At 42.9% G+C, this 11,142-nt stretch overlaps 1 protein-coding gene across 10 annotated transcripts in view; it reads right to left on the bottom strand.

Annotated features, from left to right (window-relative positions):
• The window catches only part of Enox1 (ecto-NOX disulfide-thiol exchanger 1), a 569,119-nt gene that overhangs the window by 411,551 nt on the left and 146,426 nt on the right, over positions 1–11,142 (bottom strand). For 8 of the 10 annotated variants that reach the window (XM_031363000.1, XM_031362997.1, XM_031362988.1 and 5 more), the window contains exon 3: positions 6,788–6,857. The gene's annotated coding sequence lies outside the window, so the exon portion shown is untranslated. The remainder of the gene's footprint in view (positions 1–6,787; positions 6,858–11,142) is intronic. The other 2 variants (XM_031362998.1, XM_031362987.1) reach the window with 1 other exon arrangement.

The raw sequence follows: 11,142 nt of genomic DNA, 5'->3' as shown, positions 1-11,142 counted from the left end.
CCTCCCTATCTCCCTCCTTCCCTCCCTCTCTCTTTTTCCCTGTCTTTCTCTCCCTCCCCTTCCCTCCCTCCCTGTTTCCCTCTCCCTCTCTCTCTCCCTTCTCCTCTCCCTCCTTCCCTTCCCCCTCTCTCTCTCTCCACCCCCAAGGGCTATTGGATGACCATGAAGACCCATGTTACTCCCTGAAGTACAGTTGACTCTGCAACCTTATATTAGAAACACATAGTTCTTACATTTTAAATATCTTATTTTTCTAGCTACTTCAGATAAAAACACATTATACCACATAATTCAACTTTTTTCAACAGAGCCATGTATTCAACAATGCTTCTTGGGCAAAGCCACATTGCACAATGGTGTTGGCAACTACAGGGTGTGACTTAACGATCAATGACACGTACAGTTTGGGAAACATGCAAGCCTCCCCATGGCCAGAAGCCTTGCCTGGAGGCTCAGGCTCGCCCCTGGCATGATACCTCATGCTTCTTCATGAGTTCCTGCAGTGTTACGTCACCTTCCAATCTACCAACACTGGGCTCATGAACACACATTCTGTCCCTGCTTTACATGTTATCCAAGGGTCTGGCAGCACATTCAGAATATTGCCCTCCCTGCTCAGCTAATTCTGGGGGTTTTTGAACTCTTTCATATCTGAGCAATCATGGTCATCTTTACACATGGTTACTAATGCAATGATATTAAAGAGCTCTCAGGAATCCACTTCATGGGCAGAGCTGACGTGGGATGGACACTGGAGAGGAAGCCAGATGAAAGTCATTTGGACTGCTCCAGAAGCTGGCCTGTAGACATACATGGTCAGAGAGGACAGGCAGAGCTCCTTTCATAAGACGTTCGTAACAAGTAGGTGGAGGAGCAGATCTCAGAGACCGGACCATCTGACAGGTAAGAGTTTACACAAAGAAGTCACAGATTTACACCCAAAGTTTGTAGGTCTCTATGTTAAGCACCATCTACTGCAAATAGAAGCTTGTCTAATGCAAGCTGAGAGGGGCATTAATCTATGGGAATAATGAGTCATTAGGATTCCATTTTAAAAGATACCCTTGTAGCAGAACAGTACTATATTCTCCATTAGAGCCTGTGGCCTGTCTAGTCACAAGCTCTTGCTCAGATATGGGTTTTGCCTTTGGGAACAGGACTTAAATCCACCAGTGTGCATGTTTTACTAGGCCAGTTGTTATTATAGCTAGCAGGACTCACAACTGGGTAAGACTGATAATTATTTTTCTCTGAACACTTTGAAAGATAGCCAGTAGGTCAGTAGGTCAGTAGGTCAGTAGGCCATCCTGTTGTTAAAAATGTTCTAAAATTAGATTATTATAACTGTTGTAAAACTTTGTACATACATGCTTATGAACTTGGAGGAAATTTTTTGGTATGTAAATTATCTCCCAATGACACTATTTTTAAAACATAAAGTAAAAGTACTTTTTGAGAAGTCCAATAGAACTAACAAATCTTTACAGATCAGTGGTTCTCAATCTTCATAATGCTGTGATTCTTTAATACAGTTCTGAATGTTGTGATGACCCTCAACCATAAAATTATTTCATTGCTATTTCATAACTGAAATTTTGCTACTATTATGAATCATAATGTAAATATCTGACATGCAGGATATCTGATATGTGACCCACCACCCAAAGGAATTATGAGCCACAGGTTAAGAACCAATGACCTAGATGAACTAAGAAAAAAAGAACATGCAACATCACAAAGAAAGCCATTATAAGGGAAGCCACAGAAATTAAAATGTCAAGAGGCTATTATATACAAATGAAGAAGGCAGTGTTAGAAAAAAAAAGATAAATTCCTAGAAGCACATAATCTAGAAAAATAATTACTCAGTAGAAGTGGGGGGGGGGGGCAGTGAGATGGCTCAGCAGTTAAGAGCACCTGAAGTGAGAGCTTGAGTCCCAGGAGCCACCATGGTCAAAGGAGAGCACTGACTCTTGAACAATCTCCTCTGGCCTTCACATCTGCAATGTAGTGCATGTACACACACACACACACAAGCACACAGACAGACAGACACACAGACAGACAGACAGACACACACACACACACACACACACACACACACACACACACACCAGTATGTTAAAATGTAATCACTGTTTTAAAGAGAGAGGAAATTCTAAACAGAAAACCAACAAGTGAGAGGAAGTCAGTCATCCAAACGCTCTCAACAGAGAAAGGCCCAGGAATTCTTAGTCACTCATGTATACTAAATGAAATCACCAAAGAGTGGGGAGACGGAGCCCCACCTGGAAATCTCTTGTCATCAATTGACGTTCAAGGACCTGGAATGGGTTACATCTAACTGAGTTGTTGGCTAAAGGGCGCCCCACCCCCACCCCAGGAATCCACCTTGGAGCTGGTGCGTACATAGAGAGCCTTCACCCATATATGCACTTTTAATGCTACAAGAAGAGCTACATAAACACGAACTCAGCTATGAAACATTTGACCTACGATAGTATCCTGCTTGCAGAATATGTATAACTAACGTGGAGTTCTTTTTAAGAGATTGTCTATCCACTTTTACGTGTAGGACTGTTTTCCAGCATGGACGTATTTTTACTTCATGTATGGCTCATTTCTATGAAAGCCAGTGGAAGGCTTTCAGATCAGATCCCTGGAACTAGAGTTACAGAGAGTAGGAAGCTGCGTTATGGATGCCCGCAGCCAGGTCCTCTGCAGGGCAGCCAGCGCTCGATGGTAGAGCATCTCGCTAGCTAGCCCCACGGTGCACTTCCTGTAATACACACATATGGATGCTTGCAGCCAGCGCTCTCGATGGTACAGCAGCTCGCTAGCCCCATGGTGCACTTCCTGTAATACACACATATGGATGCTTGCAGCCAGCGCTCTCGATGGTAGAGCACCTCGCTAGCTAGCCCCACGGTGCACTTCCTGTAATACACACAAATGGATGCTCGCAGCCAGGTCCTCTGCACGGGCAGCCAGCGCTCTCGATGGTAGAGCAGCTTGCTAGCTAGCCCCATGGTGCACTTCCTGTAATACACACATATGGATGCTTGCAGCCAGCACTCTCGATGGTAGAGCATCTCGCTAGCTAGTCCCATGGTGCATTTCCTGTAATACACACATTTGCTAGTTTTAAAGTCTACCCTGACACTTGATTCTCTTTTTTCCCCCATCTCTGCTCACTCTGGCCCTGCTTGCCAGAAATATATTTATTTCACATTTGTGGGTACATTGTCACTGTCATCAGACACAGCTGAAGACAGCATCAGATCCCATTACAGATGGTTGTGAGCCACCATGTGGTTGCTGGGTATTGAACTCAGGACCTCTGGAAGAGCAGTCGGTGCTCTTTACCGCTGAGCCCTCTCTCCAGCCCGACACTTGATGTCTTTACTTGAATTTACTCCACTGACTACTGCTGCTTGGTTCTAAGTTTACCATCTTATTTCTTTTCCAACTCTCATTTTTTTTCTATTGTACATGTTTTTCCAAGTGGGTTAGAAATGTAGAATTTCACGTTGTCTTAATGTTTTTCTTGGCACAATTTCTAGTGCTTGCTCTGAGTATTATGCATATGTGTACAAAACAGATATAGTCTTACTGGTGGCATTTTACCTTAAGTCCAGAAAATGTATTCGTCTTGGTATTTTTCCATTCTCATGTAAAATATACTCAACAGCTTTCTACATTGTCTTAGACAGACATGATGGAATACCACCACCACCACCACCACCACCACCATCATCATCATCAGCACCACCACCACCACCACCACCATCACCATCACCACTACCATCACCACCATCACCATCATCATCACCACCACCACCACCATCATCATCATCATCATTTCAACACCACACATAATTTAAAAGGCTCAGAAGGAAAGGGGACACCTAGAGCATTTGGCTATGTTTTTGGTGACACTTCTTTCTTCCTTCCTGGGGTCCCAGTGTCCTTCCTTTTATTGTTTCTTTCCTGTTCAGAGAGAACTTTCTTAAGCTGGGTTTAGGCTGGGTCTGCTGTTGCTCACCGTCACTGCTGATGGTTCTTTTGCTGGCTCAGCATTATTGTTTCTTTCTTACTCTTTTCTGAGCATGCATGGCACACGGTACCATTTCCCCTTGCTTCCCATCGTTACTGGTGAACAGTGCACTACCCTCCTGCTTATTTCCCAGGTAGACCATTGCTTTTCTTTTATTCTGTTCAAAAACTCTCTTGGATGTTGCTTTTGTTTGCTCGACGATAACTTCTTCATGTAGGTTTTTCTGTGTTGATTCAGTTCAGGATGACTGGCATTCTCAAGGGGAGAGCTTGTGACCCCAGATAGAGCAAAGGGTCATCAATGCCAGAGCCAGTAGATCACTGGGTAATCCTCCATGCCCTTAAGCATTCCTTCTGTTCTCCAGAATAAGGATGCTTATTTGTTTGCTCTTTAAGGGTTTGTAATGGTCCCCATTGAGAAAAATTGGCAAGGCCCATCTATAATAACTTAGAAATATATGTTTTTAATTTTGATAGTTGTTGACTAATTGATTTTCATGGACGCCCTAATTGGCCTTTACATTTCCATTGAACGGGTTCATTTCTGCAGACTCGACATCAGTACATGCTAATGGTTTCCACTCTAAAGAGCTGCACGCCGCCACTTACTGTTCCCTTCACACCAGATCTGTCCAGGTTACAAAGGCTGCACACCAGCTACTTCACAGTCAATTTAAGAAATTCTTACAGGAAACCGAAGCATAAATAAAAAGTAATTGAGTGTATAAGTGAATGTCTAGTAGATGCTTCCTTCTTTGATTAGTTGCCCCATTTATTTAATTTGAAAGCTGCTAGGGAGCTTTTGGAAGTCACCTTCACTCACAAAAATCCACGCTACCAACTGTTCATTCTAAGAGGAGAATTTTATTCTGACTCCTGCTACCTTCTTTTAATTAACTCTATCTACGTCACACTGGATTAGATTTTTAAGAAATTCTTTACACTTGTCACATTTACTGGGACTCCTCCCAAGCCTCCTTATCTTCCTCTCAGCTATGTTTCTTTTTGTCTGTTTTGTATTTGAATTGAAGGGTGGATGGCGCAGTGCTAATATTACCTCCAAGAAACTGTAAGTCTCCTCCTACCACCGGCATCATCTTAGAGGCCCCAGGAAGTCAGTTTGAGCCACTGGACAGTGAACAGCAAGCGGAGTCTACCTATCTCTGCATTGCCCTCACCCATCACTAGATCATGTCTTGGTCCCTCAGGCTTGTCTGTCTGGTCCTTCAATAAGACATTCAGCACTGGCACAAACAGAGCATTCGGTGAGCAAGACAGGAACAACATTGGTAAAATTAGGATACCCTACTGTGTTAAGAAATAGGATGGAAACATACTCTCCCAGCTAAAGCATCCAGTGTTCATCCAGCCTCCCCGGAAGCTTTCGCTTCTGTTTAATCAAAAGCCTGAAGGTCCAACTTTACAAGAAAACGCATGTGGCTTGGAGGCAAAGGACCACTGAGTTGTAAGCTTTCACTGGACTGCTAAAGAGCTGTGGGGATACATGTATAAAATCTCCTAATATTAGCTCACTGGAGAGTATTTGCAGAAAAAATAACAAACACATAAAAAAATGTTACTTCGCATGTCATCCAAAAATGGTACTTCAAGCTTCACCCAACTGTCGCCATTGGTCCTGTGGAAGTGGCCGTTCACTCCAGTCTCTTCCTCAGCAGTTTCTTTCTCTTCATAAAATGGGTTCATATCATAAATATAATTGGGAATCCTTTGCTTTATTCACGAATGATAATCTGTTTTCCCATTCTGTTAAGTGGCCTTAAAAAGCTTGTCTTTAAATGGCTACAACAACACTGTACTTAAACATTCCTTTATGTGAGGACACTTACGTTTCTACATTGTTACCAGTTTCCTTAACACCATAATACATATCCTCTTACACGTAGGTTTTACTTTTTTTTTTCTCTTAGAGTATGCTGCTAAAATCCAGATTACTAGATTGTAGCTCCTAGCAGCACAACACTGTCTTCCAGAGTGGGAAACGCCACCGTGGGTAAACCTGTAAGGCAAACCAGCTAGTGAGCTGCAGAACAGTTCCTTCCCGGGATAGAGGAAGTCAGATAAGCCGGATACCTTTTCCAGTTTGAACAAAGATGTACTTGCCTCCCTGGCACCTTAGGTCACTTGTGAATGCCTCCTCTAGTTCACACACTACAAGAATATTGGGAACCAAAATGAGCACGTGAGTCTGTAGAGTGATGGAAACACGTTTTGTACAAAGTCTGCAAATTATTCAGGGAAATAGAGCCACATCCACACTGGAACCAAGTATTATCTTCAAAATAAAACCAGTACAGAATTTGTATGTTCTGTTTTATGACTATATATGCTGAGCTTGTTTTCACATTCAAATTCTTTACTTTACATTAAATGTTTCCAATGAGCACTCATAATGCTAACTTCCCCCGTGTCACTATTCTAGAGTCTGTGTTTTATTCTTGACCTGGCGGAGAATTACATGTGTGGGTGGCTGAGTGGCATGTGTGTCCTCCTGCTCACTTCCCCGAGGTATCCATACTTTGTGGTTAGCTGTCACTCATCTTAGATAAAGTTACTGAACTGAGGGATTCCGGCCACCACCTGTCATTGCCTATCTGTCTATCCCAAACCGTCATCAAATAAAGAAACAAACAAACAATGAAATGAAGTGAAAAGAAAAAAGAGAAAAGCCAGAATCTAAAACTAGAAGACTCCCCAGCATTCAATTACTTACTCACATGAGGTGTGTTCTTTCTTCCACCACCAAACACCAAACAAGGTCATCAATTTCTGGGACTCACAGTCTACGAAGATAGGAAGATGAAAGTTACCGGACAGAACACAGACTACAAATTCCAAGCATTTCTAAAAAGCGCCAGCCACAAGAGCTGGCTCGCTTCTTGAGTGTCCAGAAAAAGCAGTGTGAGCTGGTGACAGTCATTGTCGAGTCAACTCTACCAGCCTTGTAATCAAGTAAATTCCTCTAGGAATACCATAAAACCCTCTCGGTCACCCTCTGCACATGTAATGTCTTGTCTTTCCTGTTTCAGCACTGGCCTTTAAGTGGAAAATTAGGAGAGGCTGAGCCAGGGCCTGACAGCCAGAAGACATTGTAAACATGTTCTGTTGTCACCGGAAGTCAAGTCCAAGACACTCTAACAATGGGTTGTAAACACAAAAGTGTGTGCGTGTGCACATAACTTTACAGCACCTTTTTGCACCGTGGTGTGCACACTTGTCGCTTGCCAATCAAGCGTGGCAGCTCTCGGGGGTATTAATTCTCCCATGGGTGGGGTTTCTGTGCAGGGAACAGAGACACATTTCTGTGGCAGCTGTTTTCAATGCCAGATGCAAAGGAAGAGAGGCAAATGGAGGACAGCATTACAGGATGTGGAGTAGGATCTGCGTGGAAATTTGTGTAAATAGTAAGGAACAAATGGGGGATTAATACCTGGGATGTGGAACAAATGAACAGGGTCCAAGAAAAGGGGAAACGTACAAAGAGTCAGTGGGAGAAAGAGGCTCCGCTGGGGAGGACATGCAGTTCCGCTTTGTTCAGACTGATTTAGCAGCCACAAGAAACAGCAAGGAAACATGAAAGCCATGGCAATTTATCACAGTTATCATTTCCTCTGATAAGTATTTCTTTGTTTAAACAAGTGCCCATTATAGAAAACAAGACCGCAATTGCAACAACAGACCCAGCGTCTCCCGATGCTCCCTGCAAAGAAACTGAGGGGAGGGGGGACAGGGGGTGTCAAAGGAACAAGTACTGACATTTGTGGTCTTTTGAAAGAGATACAGTGACAGAATGGTATTTTCCACTCTTTATTTTAAATATGGAAATATACATTCCATATTTCTGCAATGTCCACATATAAGAAGTAAGTAATAATGTTTAGAATTTTCAGTATCAGTAAAATACGTTGTATGTCAGGATTCAGGTGAATTTGCCAGCTGCTTGTAGTAAGACAGAACCAAAAGGGGTGGGGGCCAAATTGCTTTGCCTTGTCATTGCTGGTGGGACTGTGCATATGTATATACACACTTGTGTGTGTCTCAAGAGTAGCCAACAAAATTCTCACTCTGACCTCAATCCTAGGGACAGAAAGCAAGAGTTCCAAGAACCAGAGCACCTGAAGTTCCACCTGAAGAAACCAGCCAGTAAAGTCTTGGAAGTCATCTGGCCCGGGAGGGGCAGAGTGGCTCTGTCACGGGACTGGACTTCTGGGTTAGCCCAGACCCAGAGCAGCAGGTTTCAGTAGCATCCTTTAAGCATCCAGGACCTCGGTTTTCCCATCACAACACTCCATGGCTCCTCTGAAACACTGGCTGGTTGCCCCTTACACCTAGTGCTTGGGACCAGACTGGCTTTATATTTGTTTTTCTCAGACGTGGGGAAACAAACTGTGTGTGTGTGTGCATGTGTGCGTGTGTGTGTGTGTGTGCATATAAACATATATCCATATATAAATATACACAGATGTACTGATAAACAGACTGAGACAGACACACACATACATACAAATACACACAAACACTCACCTTGTATATAAAGCCTGAATATAATTAAATATGTATTATATATTTTAATGAATGCACCTGTCTTTGCCTAGAACTTATCACATTAGATTAAGTCTGGAATTCTCTACTTGGGGCATAATGTCAACATGAATTCACTTGAATTTTTTTTTCTTTTTTTGGTTTTTCGAGACAAGGTTTCTCTGTGTAGCACTGGCTGTCCTGGAACTCACTCTGTAGACCAGGCTGGCCTTGAACTCAGAAATCTGCCTGCCTCTGCCTCCCAAGTGCTGGGATTAAAGGAGTGCACCACCACTGCCAGGTTTGATTGACTTTTTTTGATTGGAGATACTCAGTATATATCTTCTCTCTCTTTTCTGGAATTAAAATGTAATCACATCATTTCCTTGATCTCTCACAAATTCATAGCCTCGACTTCTTTAGCTGTTGTTACATATATATGAATATTTATTCCTAAATAAGTAAAAGTGCTTGGCCCAGATAGCATAATTGCATGTATATGATTTCAGGGCTGACCACTTGGTATTGGAGAACCAATCTGGAGATTCATGCCTGAGAAAAACTATTTCAATAAAAATTACGGTATATTTTCATACTCGAGTTATTTAACAAACATGAAGGGAATTATTCACATCCAAAGACACTGCCTTCAATCATTAGGGGAAAAGCTTCTGCCTGGGGAAACAGAGAAAGAAAGAGCAAGCAAGTGTGTCAATGATGCCCAGCAGAGGATGGGACAGTGAGTGATGGCTTGGACGAGGAATTCTGCCACCTTCCAACCTGACAATTTGACCAATCTCGCACATTGGAACAAGTGGAAGAGAGCCAGCTACCACAAGGACCATAATTGCATGCAGTTAACTGTTGTCCTTCTAATGGTTCTGCTTAGGAAAGCCTGGTGAACACAGCCCAGGATCCTCATTCCTCATGGAATTCGAGCAATCATAACACACAGGCCTTACAAAGTCTATCCACAATTAACTGCTCTCAGGAGCACTTCTTTTCATTAATCTACTAATTCTATGAACTCTGAGTGAAATGATTTCACCTGTGGTTAGAAATGAACAAAGGAGGGTGAATCTTGCATATTTTGTCAGATTTGTGGACTAAGGATTAAAGGCAAGAGGTATTGTCCACAGACAATAAGAAAAGAGCATTGGACAACTGGAAACAATGGTTCTTAGGAAAGGGGAAGTGAATGTCACATTCAGGTGCCTTTGCACCCAGGACCCAGTAGGGATGGTTCTGTGTAACCCTGTATTGCCATGTGTGGGAATGGCTCAGAGGAACCCTGTATTATCATGTGTGGGAATGGCTCTGTGTAAGGCTGTAGTCTCTGGTGTGGGAATGGCTCAGTGGAACCTTGTATTGCCATGTGTGGGAATGGCTCAGTGGAACCCTGTATTGTCATGTGTGGGAATGGCTCTGTGTAAGGCTGTACTCTCAGGTACTGACAGAACAGTGGGTGAGACCAGGGCACGGATAGACTGAGGCTCTCTGACTTTGGTGGGAAGCGACCAGGAGTTTTAGTACTGGCACTGTAGTAAATGCTTATAGATCGTCTCTGCATTATCTTAAGAGATTTTTCAGATTGTTCCCTCTAACCCACATGGTTGCCATGTGCTATTGATCCAACCCAGCACCAGTGTATGCTGGAGAAGAGGTTTACCTCTGGACTACAGCCCTGGCCTTCAGATTGCTTCCTCATTTCCTGTTTTTCTTACTCTTAGTCCCAGCTGTCCTCCAAATCTATGGTAAAATAAATCTCCAATGTTCCCTTCATAAATGATCTGAGAATGGCAGGCTCATTTCACTCACTTTTGTTCTCATAGATTTTACAAGGTTGAGAACATAGGTTTTGCTTGAAACCCAAGCTGTTTTGGAGACTACACTTACACACACTTATACACACCTACACAGCCACACATATCTATGCAGAGACACACTGTGATGGTTTAAATAATCCCTATAGCCCCATAGATTCATGTGTTTGAATGCTTGGCCATAGGGAGTGGCACTATTAGAAGGTATAGCCTTATTGGAAGAGGTGTGGCCTTGTTGAAGAAAGTATGCCACTGTGGAATCGGGACTTTGAGATCTTAAATGCTCAAACCATGTTCCAAGTAAAACACATTCAGTCCACTTCTGCTGCCTTTGGATCAAGATGTAGAACTCTTAGCTCCTACTCCAACACTATGTCTGCCTGGATGCTATCATACTTCCCACCATGATAATAATGGACTGAAGCTCTGAAACTGTGAGCCAGCCCCAATGAAATGTTGTCCTTTATAAGAGTTGCCTTGGTCATGCTGTCTCTTCACAGCAGTGAAACCCAAACCAAGACAGAAGTTGGTCCCAGGGACTGGGTATTGCTGTGACAGGCCTGACCATGTTTTTGTTTGAGGTGGGATGACATAAGAGGTTTGGTCTGGAATGGCACATTCTTTAATCCAGATCTTGAGGCATAGTAGCCACACCTATAAAGATCTATAATGAATAGAGTTAAAGAAATGTAGAGGAGTTTTAATCTAGCAACACTGTTGCTTT

Source organism: Mastomys coucha, unplaced genomic scaffold (genome assembly GCF_008632895.1).
Source record: "Mastomys coucha isolate ucsf_1 unplaced genomic scaffold, UCSF_Mcou_1 pScaffold9, whole genome shotgun sequence".
Lineage (NCBI taxonomy): Eukaryota > Metazoa > Chordata > Mammalia > Rodentia > Muridae > Mastomys > Mastomys coucha.
The sequence above is the reverse complement of the archived record's forward strand: the minus strand, read 5'-3'. Positions and strand labels throughout refer to the sequence as shown.